The following is an 18,885-nucleotide window of genomic DNA, read 5'->3' as shown; positions in this document are numbered from 1 at the left end:
ATTAGTTTACTCACTTCATTCACCCGTGAAATTCTAGTTATAGAGACATTCAGACTGAAATTCGCATCATGGGAGGGGCTTCTGCGACTCCGCTGGCTTTCTGTAATCACTTCACTACTAGAGCAAGCTCCTGATTGGTTAGCACTGCACATTTTCCCACCAAAGTTAAAATTTTTCAACTTGCGTGTTTCCCGCGACAACACTCAATTCGCACCATTCGGGCAAACTAGACACGCGAATGAGGCGGAATCTCGTCTACCGCGCTAAACGCCTTATTCGCGCCACGAGACTTCCAGACGTGCGTCAACGTGTCTTTACATTGACTTAACATTGAAATCGCCTCTACCACGGCTGGTCTGAACGCAGCATAAGACTGGTGTTAAACTGGTTTATCCACTGTATTGCAAAACTTCCTGACATTTTCCTAACAGTGCAAAACCACATTAGCATGTAATTTACATGAATGAGGGTCAGTAAGACCTTTCATTTGAAGCCCTTAAATGCATTAAAATCTATCCAAATAATTGTGCAAAATATTTCTTAGTGTCCTACTCTTTGTTTTACACAACTCAGTCTGTTATCTTAACCTTAAACCTTTAAATATACACTGTTGTTTTAACATATTCAGAAATAAGCGTGCACTGTATAAACGAAACAGTTTGAGGAAAGAAACATTAGTTCATTTTGTGACCCACCCATGTCCTACAAAGCCAGCTGCATTATGTCAATACTCCACAAACTCCAGTCAAGCTCACCAAAAAACCTGTGCGCTAGTCAATGGCTGGTTGGGATTAACATAAATAACATTGTAATGTATGAAAAAAGCAGGGCAAGAGAGAGAACACACTTACATAGGCAGACACTTTGGCCTGCACCACAAGAGCAAATGGAGTCAAGGTTGATTTGCTCCTTAAGTCATAAAATGTATATGTTTTTGGCTTTTAGTATGATTGTTACACTTAATCCTGCTACAAAACATTGACAGAACTCACATTTAGAAGTTATGCGCATTAAAAACTTACAGACAGTCTCTCACATACATCAATATAGACCAACAACTGGGGAGCTCAGATGCAAAAGCGTTAAATGCCAAATCTGTCAAAAATTAACAAAATGTCGCATTTTTTGTGATCCTGTCTAAGTGGCTATTTCATCGCAAAATAAGTGCAAAAATTAAAAAGATCTCATAAAACAAATAAAATTATCTAATATTCTGTCATGACATGAACTAGACAACTTTACAAATGCACATATTGTCCTGCTTGATAAACCCGGGGATCCTGCAGTAAGAACACCTGACCCGTTAAAGTTTTTAATTGTAAGCTATAATGCATTAACTTCATGAGGATATACGTGAATGTTTGTGTATGAAACCTGTTTGGGGCACTTGTGGTCTCAATTGCCAAACCGGGTGAACCAATATCAAAATGCATTACAAAACATTACTGTTTTGTAGTCCTTGTAAGTTGTTGGGAGACAAAAAAGTAATCTATCAACCACGTGCACATGCTGCCTGTCAGCGCGCAAGGACTGAACTCCTTCCTCCTTTTAGGTTTTGCACTTATATACACATGTCAAAATGTCCATCATCGAAAATGTATGTAAACAAAGAAGGTTATATAAGTAAACATACCATTTAGTTTAAATTTAGTTTTGCACGTGTGGCTCTTGACCCCTGTATTGCTGAAGGTTTCGGTAAAAGGCTTTTTACTAAAGCTGCCTGTGTTTATAAAAAAACAACGAAAAAAACTTACATACTTAAAGCACTGTTTGTATCAGTCTCTTGACTTTGTATTTATTTGTCCTTTTTTCATTTGTTTCTCTGTTCTTATTTTTTTCACTGCCTGTTTACTTGATTATTGAATTTCTTGAGAACCTACACTGAAAAAAATATTCATTTAATTTACTCAATTTTTTAAGGTTAGTGGTTGCAATCAATTTATTTAAGCTACATTTAAACAAAAATTAGAAAACACATTTAACAAAAATCTTTGTTTAAATGTAGCTTAAATAAATTGATTGCAACCACTTACCTTTAAATTTTAGTAAAGTAAATGAATCTTTTTTTTCAGTGTACTAACAATTTAATAGGCAAGCTTTTATGGTATTTTAATCGGAAAAAAGCTAAATCACAAAAAAATCTTAAATTTCTAAAAATTATTTCAGCAAAATTAGTCATTTTAAATCACACAAAAAACCCAAAATTCCTGTTGGGACTGGATAATGATATTAACTCAATGTTCTAGGTGCGTATTATAAGTTTATTAAACATTTTGCTTCAAATACGCTTAATCCGCCTCAGGCCATTAAAAAATACTGGTTTGTTGGCATGACTCCAATAAGAGTCATGTCAGATGCACAATTTTTATGATGGATCAACAATCATTCTGCACGTAATCAGATTTCAGGTTTCAACAGATATGAGGTAAACTAAATGCTAATGGCTGTTTTAAAAGGGGCAGGGGCCAAAAATCCGTGTTTCGGTGGAAATTACATCAACAAATCATTCTAAGGTGTGCATTTTAAAGAGATGGTTCACCCAAAAATGAAAATTATGTCATCATTTACTCACCTTTATGTTGCAGGTCTAAACCTGTATGAGTTTCCATATCCTGTTGAAAACAAAAGAAGATATTTCGAGGAATAATAGTAGCCACTTTTCTTCCACAGTATATAAAAACAAATAGGGGAGAACCGGGGCAAAAGTAACGCAGGACAAAAGTAACAAACCGATTTTCTTCGAGCCCTGATAACATTTGCATTCCAGACAGCATTTTTAGCATGCAACCCTTAACGGAGCTGACAAATATTGCTTATTTCCTTACCGTTTTGCACGTCTAGGTTTGGAAAGCTGTTTTCAACCATGATAAGTACATTTCCAAAGCAGTAATGTTTTTCTTATAATGCGTTGTGTTTCTGGTTTCATGTGTTACAGTACTGATCAATCTACAGGTTATTTAGAGCTGTAACACATCATGAAGTTTGCCTTCTCAGAGTTTTTCAAAATAAAAGTAAATCGGGTTTAAATGTCAGGAGTTCCAGTAACACTTATTACTTTTGTCCCGCTGCTACTGTTGCATTTTGTTGAAAATGTATATTATTTTAATTTGATTTAATTACAGTTTATAGTGTTTAAACTGTAATTTTTTTATTTTCAACAATTCAAGTTTGTACTGCCAGGTTGCTTTTGAAACATTTGATGAAACTGAAATTTAAAATAAAAATGTAATTTCATTATTTTTATTATTATTTAAGATAAATTACAAAATATGCTTGCAGTTACATAAAAACAAGGTCATAGTTATGTATTTTTTACTAAAAACAAGTGTAACACAAAAATCTATCTTGTTTGTTGTGTTAGTTTTGAGTAACAATGCGTTATGCTGAAGTCATTTTTCATTTGATCAAAATTTCACTTCGTATTGATAGACCACACTTGTGAGTTACTGACCACAGTAAAAAATATATCTCTGTCTACCACATCTTTTACAATTATATTTTTTTCTGAATTTTTTTTTACTTTCGCCCCTGCTGTCCCCTACTATGAAACTCAATACTGTCAAGTGTGTTCTTTTTATTTAAGAGAATAAAGAAACTTATACAAGTTTAAAGGGGCCATGGCATGGAAATCTGACTTTTTTCATGTTTAAGTGCTATGATTGGGTCCCCAGTGCTTCTATCAACCTAGAAAATGTGAAAAAGATCAACCCAGTAACTTAGTTTTGGTAAACCATTCTCTACAAGCACATGAAAAAATAGGTTGTTGAAATTTGGCTCTCCTTATGATGTCATCAGGAGCTCTTATTATAATAATACCGCCCCTTAACCTGCACTATCCAATCACAGCACTGCCATTTAGTGCAGAGAAAAAGAGAGAGAAAAAAATTCACAGCACAATTTCAATCCAACCTACGGAAGAGGATTAGGGCCACTGGTGAAAAAAATATTTGAATTCTGACTTTATTCTCGGAATTCTGACTTTAAACTCAGAATTCTGACTTTAATCTCAGAATTCTGACTTTAATCTCAGAATTCTGACTTTAAATTTAGAATTCTGACTTTAATCTCATAATTCTGACTTTAATCTTAGAATTCAATCTCATAATTCTGACTTTAATCTCATAATTCTGATTTTAAACTCAGAATTCTGACTTTAAACTTAGAATTCTGACTTTAATCTCAGAATTCTGATTTTAAACTCAGAATTCTGATTTTAAACTCAGAATTCTGACTTTAAACTTAGAATTCTGACTTTAATCTCAGAATTCTGATTTTAAACTCAGAATTCTGACTTTAAACTTAGAATTCTGACTTTAATCTCAGAATTTAATCTCAGAATCCTGACTTTAATCTCATAATTCTGATTTTAAACTCAGAATTCTGACTTTAAACTTAGAATTCTGAGTTTAGTCAGAATTCTGAGATTAAAGTCAGAATTCTGAGATTAAAGTCAGAATTTTGAGATTAAAGTCAGAATTCTGAGATAAGTCAGGATTCTGAGATTAAAGTCAGAATTCTGAGAATAAAGTCAGAATTAAAAAAAAAAAATTCACCAGTGGCCTTAATCCTCTTCCATAGCAACCAACCGCTCATTTGCATTTAAAAGGACAGACCCAAACCGGCACATTTTTGCACACACCTACAAAGTGGCAATATTAACATGCTATAATAAATTATTTATATGGTATTTTGAGCTAAAACTTCACATATGTGCTCTGTGGACACCAAAGATTTATTTGACATCTTAAAAAAGTCTTGTGCCATGGCCCCTTTAAAACAACGTGAAGGTGAGTAAATGATAACAGAATTTTCATTTTTGAGTGAACTTTCGCTTTAAGGCACTTCCCAGCATTTTAAGGGGTTTGTGCCCACATCTAGTTATAAATGTTTGTACCTGAAGTGTTTCAAGATACATGACTGTTAATGTTACAGCGTGTTATAAGCTTAACAGAGGCACTTATCCATTATTGTGATAATGATGCTACCAAAAAGATACAAACATTAAGTTTTGAGCCCTCTGCTGAAGTCTGCTAAAGCCGATCTGAGCCGTGCATTAGGCTGAAAGGTGCTGTTTGGGACAGTGGGCTGCTGTAGACCTGTATGTTTTTGTAAGAAGATATATGTGTAAGTCTACAGCAAGGTTCTCCTCTGTGTTTTGGGTCTAAAGACTTCTCCAGGCCAGAACAGAGGCATATAAGGGGAAGAGTTTCCACAGAGACACTTTTCTTCATGATTTCTCCACCATACATCTTTAAAACCCACATTTTTTTATTATTAGAAAATAAAGTGGGGCCTACAAACATCCACATCTGAAGACTCCCAAGAGAATTAACAAAAAATTGGGAGTTTTGGTAATAAATAAAAGTACTGTATACATAAATATATTTTTAGTTTATTTTTTTTATAAATATAGAGTAATCTAGTCAGTAAGAATTTGCTTTATTATGTTGAACAACTGACTTACTGATGTGGGGATTGAACAAAATGTTTTGAAAATGTTATTTATGATCGAAAAAAAACTGCAATGTTCAGAGGAGGACAACTGAAGAGAAAACTGTTCAAAACATGTTCTCTTAACTGTTTGTATTTTAAGATTTGGCATCAGATTGACTTGCATCTCTCAGAACGCCTCATACAAACAGCTGCCCGATACAAGTTCACCCTTAATAAAAGCTCAAGGCATCTACCAATGCAAAGATGCTTCAACATTTACATTTATTTGGCTTTTAGCAGATGCAACCTACACTACAGTCAACAAACATCTTTCCTTTTTAAAACGTACAATGTTTCTTAAATGAACCTTTTTAGCTGGAAATGGCATGTTCACCCACTTCAGACTGATTATTATTACTCTCTAGTGTGCAGTTGGACCAGATTAATGGTAAAAACAGAAATTTTTCTTAATGATGAATGCGAACAGAAGCACACCTGTACACATAAACTAAACATACTGTTCAATACTCCACAGAGCTTTTTGGGTCAGTATCTAGTGAGCCCGATCATGGTGCTCAACTTATTCATGCGGGGAGAGAGAAAAAAGCTTTATGAGGGAAATGAACATGTCTGTCTAAAGTATGTGGAAAAGATTCAGCCATAAAACAGGTTCAGTGTAGCAGATAGTAGTTTTCCATGTCTGTGGTCCTGGGGGAAACATGTTAAAAGCTCATGTTTCATATGTGGGTTTGACAGAGACGGAGGCAGATCTTCCCAAAGATTAAAAATTATATGCGTTTTAGATCTCTCCAGATGTTTTTCAGATAGATAGATTCAGTATCTCTCAAGCATCAGTATTTCTTTAATTTTTAATTATACACTTTGAAAACGCTGTGTAAAATATGGACAAACCCAACCACTGGGTTTAAAGGTGCCGTAGAATGTAAAACTGTATTTATGTAGGCATAGATGAATAATAAGCGTTCTTTACATAGTAACGACATATCGTGAGCCTCAAAACTATCCTCCTTATGAAAACCTTCAAAAGACCACTAAAAAGTGTCTCAAATATAACAATGACTGTGACATTACAGTCAGGATATACGCTCCCAACATTAAAATGTATGCATTTGCCAAACATTTCTATTTAAAGTGACTTACAATGCATTACAAGGTACATATTTTGTTATCAGTAGCCTATGTGTGTTCTCTGGGTTTGAACCCATGACCTTTTGCGCTGCTGATACAATGCTCACTGAGCTATACAGGTACATTAAATTAATTACAATGTGGTTACAATGCTAAAAACAAAGTTGTGACTGCTGAGTTAGCACTATAGACAGTCTCTGTTTGTTTAATGGTCTGACTAGTTGCTAATCTGAACTCTGGAACAAATACCTTGTTGAAAATAACAAATGTTTTGGTTTCCTAAAGACGAGGTGAGACGGCGATCATGGATTACTGCTATTTAAAGGGAGGTTTGGCAACCGATCTGTAGTTAAGATTATATACATTGTATAGTGCACATTTTACACAATAACATTAGCTCATTGTAGTTTTTGATGCGCTTTAGCTGTGATATGAACTAAGGTAATATACTTGTTTATTTTGCTTGTTATCAGAAATAAACCACTTTAAAAGGATGTTGTTGTTATTGATTCTTAGCGAAGTTTCCCGGAAGTTGTGTTTTCCACAAAACCGTTTCTTTATGTTGTTACTGCTGAAACCATCTATATGCTAATTGATGTCATATGCTAGCATTTAGGCTAAAGTTCTACTATTGACGTTACAGTTACTTTTTGCAGGTCCATACTGAAAATACACAAATAAACTTACTACTCATTCAAATCCATTTCCAATCTCCAAACAATTGTTTGTTCCTTAAAGGATTAGTCCATTTTCTTAAACAAAATCCAGATAATTTACTCACCACCATGTCATCCAAAATGTTGATGTCTTTCTTTGTTCAGTCGAGAAAAAATTATGTTTTTTGAGGAAAACATTCCAGGATTTTTCTCATTTTAATGGACTTTAATGGACCCCAACATTTAATAGTTTTAATGCAGTTTAAAATTGCAGTTTCAAAGGACTCTAAACAATCCCAAACGAGGCGTAAGGGTCTTATCTTGCGAGACGATTGTCATTTTTGACAAGAAAAATAAAAATATGCACTTTTAAACCACAACTCGTCTATCCCCGGTCCTGTAATGCGCCAGCGCGACCTTGTGTAATTGCGTAATGACGTAGAAAAGTCACGTGTTACATATATGAAACGCACATTTGCGGAGCATTTTAAACAATAAACTGACACAAAGACATTAATTAGTATCATTCCACATACAACAAGGTTGGAACGGTTCGTGACCTCTTGACATTATGACGTATTGGGTGAGGTCGTGCTGGCACATCACAGGACCGGAGATAGACGAGAAGTTGTGGTTTAAAAGTGCATATTTTTTATTTTTCTTGTCAAAAATGACAATCATTTCGCTAGATAAGACCGTTGTGCCTTGTTTGGGATCGTTCAGAGTCATTTGAAACTGCAATTTTAAACTGCATTAAAACTGTTACGTTTTGGGGTCCATTAAAGTCCAATAAAATTAGAAAAATCCTGGAATATTTTCCTCAAAAAACATAATTTCTTCTCAACTGAACAAACAAAGACATCAACATTTTGGATGACATGGTGGTGAGTAAATTATCTGGATTTTTTTTTTTAAGAAAATTTACCAATCCTTTAAAATCTGTATTTTCATCTGATACAGGCTCAGACATAAAGGGGCGGTTTCCCGGACAGGGATTAGACTAGTCCTAGACTAAAATAAATGTAAGAGCTATCCAAACTGAAAACAACTTGCACTGACATATCTTATAATACATCAGTGCCCTTTGTTTTGACTCAATATGCACACAAGTAATGTTTTTAGTAAGGCATGTTTGTTAAAACTAGTCATATTTCCTTATTAAACTAAGGCCTAGTCCTGGTTTAAACTAATCCCTGTCTGGGAAATCGCCCCATAAGGTCTGTTTACTTAATGTAAGCTACTGACATGAGCCTCGCTGTGAAACAGCCAATCAGAGCAGAGCTCAACATCATTATTTATTACCCTTTCAAATAAGGTAAAAATAGACCATTTCATTTTAAGGAAAAATCTTAGGGTTGTAAATGGACATGCAAAACCAATTCTGGATCATTATTGCACTTAATAAAATGACATACCTTCTACATGTATGTAGATATCAGGTTTATTTGAACCAGCTGTTGGGTTTGTACATATTTTACCAAACCATGGGTTGAAATAACCCAGCATTTTTTAGAGTTTATAAAAACTTCATCAGAATAAAATAATATTTATCCACCTACATTACTTGAGACTTCATACAATGTTAAGAATGTGGAAAATGTTTTTTTTTTTTTTTTCTAAATGCTTTGTCATTATCATTTCTGCTGATGAAATGCACAGCACGACACTAGGAAACATTTTGGCTGATTCATGAATGTTTTGGAATATGATTGTTCTGGCAGAATCAGTATTTTGAAAGGCCAACATGTTTATTTAGCAAGATTGATTGATATGCTGTTAACAGAAATGGTTACATTATCAGTTTGGAAACGATCGGCACATGCTGATATGATCACATCACTATTGTCCTTACGGTTATCCCTATTATGTGTCTCTGATTCAACACACATTTCATTTCACACAAAAACATCCTCCCTCCCCCGACTCTGATTTGGCAAGAGAAATGTACAAATATCGTCTTTCAATAGGCTCTGTGCACAATATGGCGCCCGCTGACGTTTCGAACTTGACTGTGAGGCTCAGTACTTCCGGTGCGGTGATCTGACAGCGAGAGCGGTAGACAGAGAGACAACAGCGACCGAGTTCAACAAACAGCGACAAAGAGATATGTTTAGAGAAAGGCGATTGGCCTTCCAACGGGTAAAAAAGTCAGCATTAGATTGTTGTGTTCCCATTCGTCACGTTATAATAACGCAGAGATACGTTTTCAGTCCTGTATATACTGCGGTAAGTCAAGATCCATAGGGACAGCTTCAACCCTACCTGTATGTGCGTGTAGCTGGCATCTTTCGTAGTGACTACTAAGGGGTTGAGGAGATTAATAAAAGAAGCAAACCGGTTCTCTTACACCGGACTTGACTCTTTTATACTTAAAAAACCTTCTAATAATAAATGCATTTCTAAAATGTTTTCATATAAATACTATATGAATGTTTCTATTTGCAATAATTTCTTGTAAATACTAATTAATGTTCTATGATTTTGTTAGACATTTACTTATCAGAATTGATTAATGAAACAATATTTTGTTTACATCTTTCACATTATTAAAAAGATATTTTTCAAACAACAGTATACATGTATATGAACCCTTTAAACCTCATTCTCCAAAACTTATGAGATGGACAGTTACACGTTTCAACTAAGGAAAGTTTAGCATTGCTTTATACACTTGACCTGATAGCATTAAGAGGAAGCCACACATAGAGCACATTAAAGTAATATATTTATTAAAGAGGAAAAATGTAGTGCATATTAATCAAATTACATGCCATAAGTGATTCAAACATCCATGTAAATAATCTCCCTTATGGTTATTATAGCCACCTCACAGTCTCTCAGTAAATGTGTTGTATGAAAAAATCCTCCTCTGCAAAAACACCAAAATCACATCACTGCATCACTGCAAGTGATGGCTGGCCTTGCACCTGCCAGTAGTAGCTGTGAGTCTGCTTAATTTCACTGTTACACAGGCATTTTCAAGGAGCTACACTGAAAAAAATTGACTTAGTGGGTCTTTGAATTTAAATAAAATAAACATGTATATGCAAGACAAAATATTTATATTCCTTGTGTAAACATAATTTAATTGATTAGGATTAAAATGTTTTTTTTGAATGTAAAATGAACACATTATTCTCACATTGATTAAAATTGATTGAATTGAATACTTAAAACAATAAAATTGGGTTTGGACACAAAACGGCACCTCCTGAGCAGCAGGGGCAGTATAGCTCATTGAGAAGGACATCGATTGCCATAAAAGAAGAATAAAGATCGTTTTTTTGGGCGCCAAAATGAAGACTACAGTAAGCACAGCAGTCACTGCCAGTCAGTCAGAAGAACTCTCTCAGACGGACACCACGTTATTAAAGTAAGTTATATGATTTATTTATGTTCGCTTCATACGTGATATATCTTCACTAGATAGACTATTTTTTTGTTTACAATATGTAGCCATTGCAATGACTTGTAGTAAATATTAGTTTGGAGGAGGTTGGTGGAGTAAGTCAGTCAAGCTCATAAAGAAAAACACAGCGTTTTAAAAACGTCAGCTGTTTAATGTTATTTCACGTTTGGTAGTTTTATCTGAGTTGAAAACTGTCAGCTTTGAGTTGACTTTTGAGGCACTTTTTACTCAGTTGTTCTATGGAAACCTGTCAGGACAAATAAAACGCTAACCAAAAGTTATTCTGTCCAGAGTAACGTTATCCATGTAAGTAATTTACCAGATGATATCAATTGACTACATTAATAATGACATTGCGTATGAAACAAACGGTCTGCTTAATCAGATTATCAGACCCGCGTCAGTTATTCGTGACTTCGCTACGCCACGAGCAACACTTGATTCTATTAGAAAAAGCTTTTTTAAATGTCTCGCGTGACGTCTGGTATATTCACTGAAAAAAATCGCTTTGAAGTGCCACACCTTAAAGCTGACGTTTTCAGAAGAGAACCTTGTTGTTTTAAGATCTCATTTTGTCCAAAATTGCGTCCTATGACAGATATAATACTTATTTCATTATTGCTCTGTGTATGTGTGGTCTTAATCATTTGAGGTTATGTGTTGATTTCACCTCTGAATATTTCCTTTTATAGGTCCATCATCCTTGCATGCGCTACACAGCATTGGTAAGTCATTTCTTTCACTTTTGTACTGCTGTTAGGAGCAGTGGCGGATGCAGAACGTGACATATGGGTGGGCATGGATTAAGTCCGGGTGGGCCTGAATCTATGGGTGTCACTTTTGAATAAGAAACTATAACAAGTCTATAAAATTCGTCAAAACTTCAGAACACTAATTTAAACAGCATACACACACACCCGAACTGCACGTCACATTTTTGACATTATTGATACTTTAAATTGTAATGCAACGTGACATTTATTAAGCCTTTTTGGTAAAAAAAATATTGGGCTCTCATAGCCTACAAAAAAGAACCTGCACACAGTGACAGGAAATATAAATGAACCCAAAAAAACTTATACTTTTTTAAATAACGTATTAAAGTGTTTAAATAAATACGGCTACTAAATGCTTAAAATGAAGCTTCTAACATCATATTCTCTTCATGCAAATCACTAAAAATATATTTTCGTTCTCACATATTTAAGTTAACTTACTAAATAAAGAAAGAAAAAGGGAATTGCTAGAATAATGTTAGACTCTGGGGTTAAACGAAATGACAAATAAATAAACATTTAATATACTTTTTGATGAGCACAAGAGCAAGCCTACTCGTGAAGAGCGGAGCCGAGGAGCGCGCATATCAGACGTGAACGAAAGGAATAATGGATTTAATGCTTTCACTTCATTTTCGGCGTCATCTTGTTAGCCATTACTATCCTCACGGCTAACAAGATGACGCCGAATTACATACAACATAATTACCTAACTAAATCTGAGAGAATGCAAACACATTACAATATTTTTTCCTCCGCCCGATGGCCAAGGCGCATCATTTTTTTTAGCCCGACAGGAATTCGCCATAGCCCGTAATGGACGTCGGGCAAGCGATTTTGCGAGGTTTGTTTTGTAGAAAGACTTTCTTTAAAGTGAATTTCGTTTTGTATAAATTGTATCTTAATATTAATCAATGTTTGATCAAACAATTGCCTCGATTTAATAAATAAGAAGCAAACCAAGAACGTCTGTGGTGTGAATTGAAGTGAACCCACTATATTTCCGCAGCCTACGTCTTTCTGCTTTAATGCATTTCTTAAATTAATGTCTCAATTACACAGTAGGCTTATATGTTGTTATGATAGGCTATTTGTTGCTCAAAAGCAATAGGCTATATTGTATAAAGTGTAGCAATAAACGTGGCGTGACTTATAGTGCTGCTATATCGCTATATCAAACAACATCACTATGATCAGATGTTTTCTTTCTATTTTTTACCCCGCTGTCATATTTGTTGTGTGTTTATGTTATTGAGAGGAAAGCGCGCAGCACTTATTTATAACGTGTTGTTATTCAAAATACGTTTTCTACTTGCTTGCAAAAAAAGTTCTCAAAGTGATCATGGCTGAAAGCTGCTCGGGAATATTTCATTATAACGCAACATTCAACTGCTTTAATAGTTTTTAAATAGTTATCAGGCTTACTTATAATTTTACTGTTTTTAACATAACATGCAATAGATAAATTACACCACATAAAGTAATATACATGTCTAACTATACAGAGTAGTATTTTTTACATTTCTGATTGGGCGGGCCAGCTGTCAATCTGGGCGGGCCCAGGCCCGCCCAGGCCCGCCCATAGCTCCGCGCCTGGTTAGGAGCTAAATCTTATTTTTGTAACTAATATACAATTATTATTCTTTGACTCGCAGTACTCAAATATACAATGGTTGGTTAATTTGTTTTCAGATAAATGCTGAATTTGAAAGAATCACTACTGTCTTATGTTCCTGCGTGTCACCTGGACCTCCAATCCAAAAACCTGATGAAACTCTTCTATCAGAAAGGAGGACAGCTAGCAAAAAGACTTCAAACAATTAATGATCAAATGACAGAAGTAAGTAATATAGATTCATAGACATAAAATGTGTAAACCTTGTTGGAAGTACAGAACATTTAGTATGTTTTAGTTACAACATCTTTTGGCACACGGGTCATTAAAACACCTGGGAAGATTTAAAGGGGTAGTTCATCCAAAAATAAAAATTCTCATCACTTACTCCCTATCATGTTGTTACAAACCTTTATAAATGTCTTTGTTCTGATGAACACTAAGGAGGATATTTTGAGGAATGTTTGTAACCAAACCAATCATAAGCCCCATTCACTTCCATAGTGGGGAAAAATAATACTATTGAAGTGAATGGGGCTCATGAACAGTTTGGTTGCAAACATTTCTCAAAATAAATATCTTCCTTCATGTTAATCAGAACAAAGACATTTATACAGGTCTGTAACAACATGAGAGTGAGAAAATGAGAGAATTCACTTTTGCTGTGATTGTCAGGTATGGTAGCACACACTCGAAATGTGGCCTCTTTATTTAACTCATCCCAGTGTAGTGAACACACACACACACACACACACACACACACACACACACACACATACACACACACACACCCAGAGCAGTGGACAGTGCAGCTGCCTTGCTTTGTAACCCATATATTTGTAACCAATTGTAACATGCTGTGGCAATGCACATGGGTCTGTATACTTACATTTATATTTGTTTGCATTGTACTAATTTCCAATGACACTTTTATTGTAACAGTAACCTTTTTTCTGTTTCTTTAACTACATTTGTTTGTTTTGTACAGGGCATGGATGAAGTCAGCATCAGTGAGGTCATTTGAAGACACCAATGTTGGGATTTGTGCTCTCAAACAACCTGCTTCTTGTGATGAAGAAGAGGATCTTTGTATAGTCCTGGAAGGCATGAAGGTGTTGCAACATCGTGCCATGTTGTTTGAGCTGATGTATGCCTTAAACCTGAGCTATCCTGATCTCCGCTTTATTTTTGAGGAAATCCAAAAGATTTTAATGGAACTGCATTGAGAGTAACTTTAACGAACAGTTTCTTTCAGTGAAAGGATCAGAAAGACTGTGCTGATCATTTTTGACATTGTTTATATGTTTTAAGTGTTGTCTCTTATTAATACATCAACCGTTTGCTGCTCATAGTCGATTTTGGAAATGGTTGTTGTATTTTGTTTTTGTTGAATCTATGAGCTCTGACTTTCTGAAGGATTGATATTTTCCAGTTTGTAAATCCATTTTAAAAATAATAGTACTTACTGTTTTGCATGTCTCTTTGGAATGCAGTGTTTGTGTTTTAGCACTTCTAAATCTACTGTGATAGTAACTATTTTAAACATTTGGGTCAGTTTCATCCTAATATAACTAGGGCCTAGTCATGAATTAATCTACAACCTGTTTGGGATATTGCCCCTTTATGTATGTACTGCATGTGCTGATTGTTGTAATAGTTATTGACTGTTATTGAATTAATGTGTAGTGATTTAAATGAATTGATGATCTGAAAGCAGTGGTTTGCCTCAATATCACTAAACATTTGTACAAAACTCTTCACTTTTTATGCCAATGCAAATGTATTTTGTATTTAAAAAGAAATAAATAACATTTGGATAATTATGGGTGATTATTCTGGTGCCAGAGACATAATGAAATTGCTTTAGAGTTACATAATCCCATAATATAAGCATTAAAAAAGCATGTTGGAATTACAGATGAAAATCTAGTCCCCTTACATAATTACATTACTTAAACATTACAAATTAAATTTGTTATATTAAAGAGAAATATCACTGTGAGTCAACATATTTGTATTAGACTACTTAAAATAATTAAAATGTTTTGGTCTGACACATAAAAATGATTTGAGGAAAATTATTTTGGTTTTAAACAATCGGATCATGTGGGACCGATGTACACATTAAAATTACGTAAATTGAAAGGATTTTTTTTTTCAGTGTACAGTCTACATGGCTCTTTGCGTTGGTACATTTCTTTTCCATCAGTCGTAAGGGTGGGCTCTCAGTCGGGTGCTCTTCCAGCCACACAGGAACAGTCTGCCACTGAAATGTCAACTGGTGAGCAGTGGTCAAAGACAATCTAAACATTAACAAAATATATGTCATTTTCACATTCAGAATCAGGACACAATTTCAATACTTCACAGAAAATGAGTTAACTGATCAGGTAAGTAGTGGGCCAGTTATAGAAATAGGCTAATAAATCATGTCAGGTTATCAATTGCATAACACTGTAAACAATACTGTAATCTAAGGACACCCAAATAAATCACCTGTCTCAATTTACAATTTCTATATTGTTTTATAAAAACACTGAAAGCAAAATCAGTACTGGAATACCAATGGCCAATGAACCTTAAAGATAACTGACTGTACATGGTTTATATAACCATACAGTAAATAACAGCAGCCGTCAGAACCAAGTTCTGTGGTTTCCATGAAAGCTATGTGCATGTTTAGGTAATTTATTCGTCATTTTGCATCACAGGGTTGCAAAACGAAAAAAAAAGAAATAACCTAGTAATGTCATAGTACACACAAATAGCTGCTAACGTTAACATTCGATTTGCAAATGTTACAATACATGCAACCTGTTGCAAAACACCAGCCAGATAAGCTTATTTGAATCCTACGTTACAGGTTAACGTTATCTCCCTTAGGTAAATCAAAACTACAAAACATAAACCTGATTAAGAATTTGAACTGATGAACACTTTTTTTTACTCCTACTCGGAGGTTCTCGTAGCCTGTAGCAAATAGCCCTGACGCTGACGCTCACCCTCCCTTATGAATCTTTGTTTGAAACTGTGAGGGTTTGGACATCATTCATCATGTTATGCATACACGTAATCGTAAAACATCAAAACCCATTGCACAGGATCAAATAGCCTGTCAAGTTGTCAAAGTCAGTCAGTACTAACGTTTACAAACTGTTAGCGCTAGCTAGTAAGGCAGTTAGCTTATGCTATTACTTACCTTCATAGTTGTCGATGTAACTTAATAAACCTTTTCCTTTTTGCTCCTCGGGGCTGAGCATGCCGCTTGTACTAGCCGGTGATCGTCGGTAATTGTTAACTTTGGTAGATCTTGCAGAAATTGGGTGTAAAACAGCGCCATGATTCATATCATCCTTACTTCATATCTTAAGACCGGAAACGGTCGGCCCTACACTCAAGGCGGCGGAAGTAGAACTCCTTAGTTGCGTGCACAGAGCCTATTCACACAAACACACAAGTGCATGTCATGAAAACAAGCACACAGAAAATCAAGTGCTTTTACCCATCTGTACTTACTGTATATAACCATTAATCTAATGAAAAATTACTGTACATACATGTAATGTAATGCTGCTTAATGCTACAGCACAGAACGTTTCATAGAGAAAAAGCTGTTTTGTACAACGTAAAAATAATAATAATTTAATTTTGTTGTATTGTTAATTCATTTATAAATCAGGAATGGGCCGAACAAAGATTTTATATCAATGATCATACCGGTAAAAACCCAGCTGAAGTGATTTAGTATTTTTTACATAAAAGCATCCAATAATGTAAAGAACATTTTGTAAAAATATAACCTTGGTATATTATGAGATTTGAGCTTGGATTTCACAGGGTCAAATTTAGACAAATAGTGAATTGGGCTGTACCACACAGAAATTTAAACCTCAATACAGGCTGACACATATCACTCAAATAATAATATTATTAATAAAAAATGGTTCTAAATAGCACAATAAGTTGTTCAATGGCTCGTAATCATAGGGGAACCATTTTTAGTGCTAATGTTGAACCATAAGTGGAGCTATAATCATGCTTTTGCATCACTTACTGTAAAATTATAGAAAAAAAAGTATTTGTGTATTACGGAATATTTCTGTAATTTATTGTGCCTGTTATTTTATGGTATTTTTCTGGCACCCCAGCTGCCGGAATTGTACTGTTTTTATGGATATTTTAGCAGTGTTAATGTAAAATTACAGAAAAAAAACTGTATTTTTGTATTACAAAAAATGTCTGTAATTTATTGTGCCTGTTATTTTATGGTATTTTTCTGGCACCCCAGCTGCCGGAATTGTACTGTTTTTATGGATATTTTAGCAGTGTTAATGTAAAATTACAGAAAAAAACTGTATTTTTGTATTACAAAAAATGTCTGTAATTTATTGTGCCTGTTATTTTACGGTATTTTTCTGACAGCCCAGCTGCCGGAATTTTTTTTATCGATTTAAAAAAAAAGTGTATGTGATTCTACAGAGGTGCTGTATAGGTGTTCTGTAACGCAAAAAAAAAAATATTGCCCTATGATTACGAGCCTTTAGTATTATTTAGCACCATTTTTAGCTACTACAAGGTGAGGACTATCATGGGAGATGGTTAGCATTTGCGAACACATACACACATGCACTTGGCTGCAGTAACAGTAGTGTGTGAGACATGCTTTACATTGTGAACAGCTGTGCTAAGTTTGAGGGTCTGGTGTGTAGGGACAGAGATGTCAGCTGCAATAAAATAAATAATGGAACTCGGGAGGAAAATGAATCTAGGCAGGTCATTTCTAATACATGCCATTCAATCCAACTTACATTAAAATTGTTCATTTAACAGGAAATGTTGTCACACATATAGAGCCCCACAGATTTCAATGTCACAATTGAAGTGCTACATTTAGGTTCTCTGCTAAAACTCACACACTGTAAAAAGTGAAAGTTGGATCTACTTAAAAAAATCCTTCAACTGGTAAGACCTTAAGAATTTTTTTTTAATGTTCTCACTTCAGCCCCCCTCAATTCGACCACAGCTTATACCTGTAAATTTAATATTGCATATATTATATGTCAAACTGCCTATTACAGTATGTTTAAAAGGTAGAGTTTTTTTACGATACTTTCAGGATTTTCTCACCCTTATGATTCATCCGAATTTGTTATAATTTTATGGAATAACCACTAATGATCTTAAAAATGTATTTTGTTTCTCTTGAGTTACACAGCAGATGGAAAGAAATCCTCACAGTGACAATATACCATCTTTGCCATGTGGCAGGGTTATAAGAAAACAGGATGGCAAACTCAAAAAACAGTCATGATGGAGAAAACATCATATTGGCAGCATACAGAGAGCTGCTGAAATGCAGAACTTGTTTTTAAACAGACAGGCCAAAATCTTAGTGTCCTTAAGTGCGTATTAAGCCAAGACAAACATAAATAGAGCACTGAGCTCATCGTTCAACAAACAGTATTATTATACAGCGGTTTTGCTCCTCTAATCTCATTGGAAATCTTGTTTGGAAATCGTATTGGAAATCTGTGAGCACACCTTAACCACTGTGATGGGTTTGGATACATTAATGCATGTTTCATAACCCCTAAAAAGTGAAGTGAAGTTTACTCGTACAGTATGACTGTAATGATGTTTCTTAAAGCAAGCTGTCAGAGGCAGAGGACCTGGGGGAACACCTGGGGGAACAATCAGCATGCGGACCAATGAAACAAAAGAACTACACAGAACTACAAAACATTGCAGAAACGGACAGGACTTTAAAATAAGAGTCATGTCAGGGAAGACACAGACAGAGTTCATGACAATGACTTTCAGCTATTATAAATAGTTTCATCAATTCCT

The 18,885-nt window shown here is 34.8% G+C and overlaps 1 long non-coding RNA gene across 1 annotated transcript; it reads left to right on the top strand.

Moving 5' to 3' along the window:
• The first annotated feature begins 10,364 nt into the window (after positions 1-10,364).
• LOC129453733 (uncharacterized) lies at positions 10,365-14,319 on the top strand. Its single transcript, XR_012358607.1, has 4 exons — positions 10,365-10,611; positions 11,340-11,372; positions 13,116-13,263; positions 14,027-14,319. It is a non-coding gene; the product is annotated as an uncharacterized lncRNA (long non-coding RNA).
• The last annotated feature ends 4,566 nt before the right edge of the window (positions 14,320-18,885 follow it).

The sequence above is a fragment of the Misgurnus anguillicaudatus genome, chromosome 18 (assembly GCF_027580225.2).
Source record: "Misgurnus anguillicaudatus chromosome 18, ASM2758022v2, whole genome shotgun sequence".
Lineage (NCBI taxonomy): Eukaryota > Metazoa > Chordata > Actinopteri > Cypriniformes > Cobitidae > Misgurnus > Misgurnus anguillicaudatus.
Note: the sequence above shows the minus strand (reverse complement) of the source record. Positions and strands in the feature narration are given on the sequence as shown.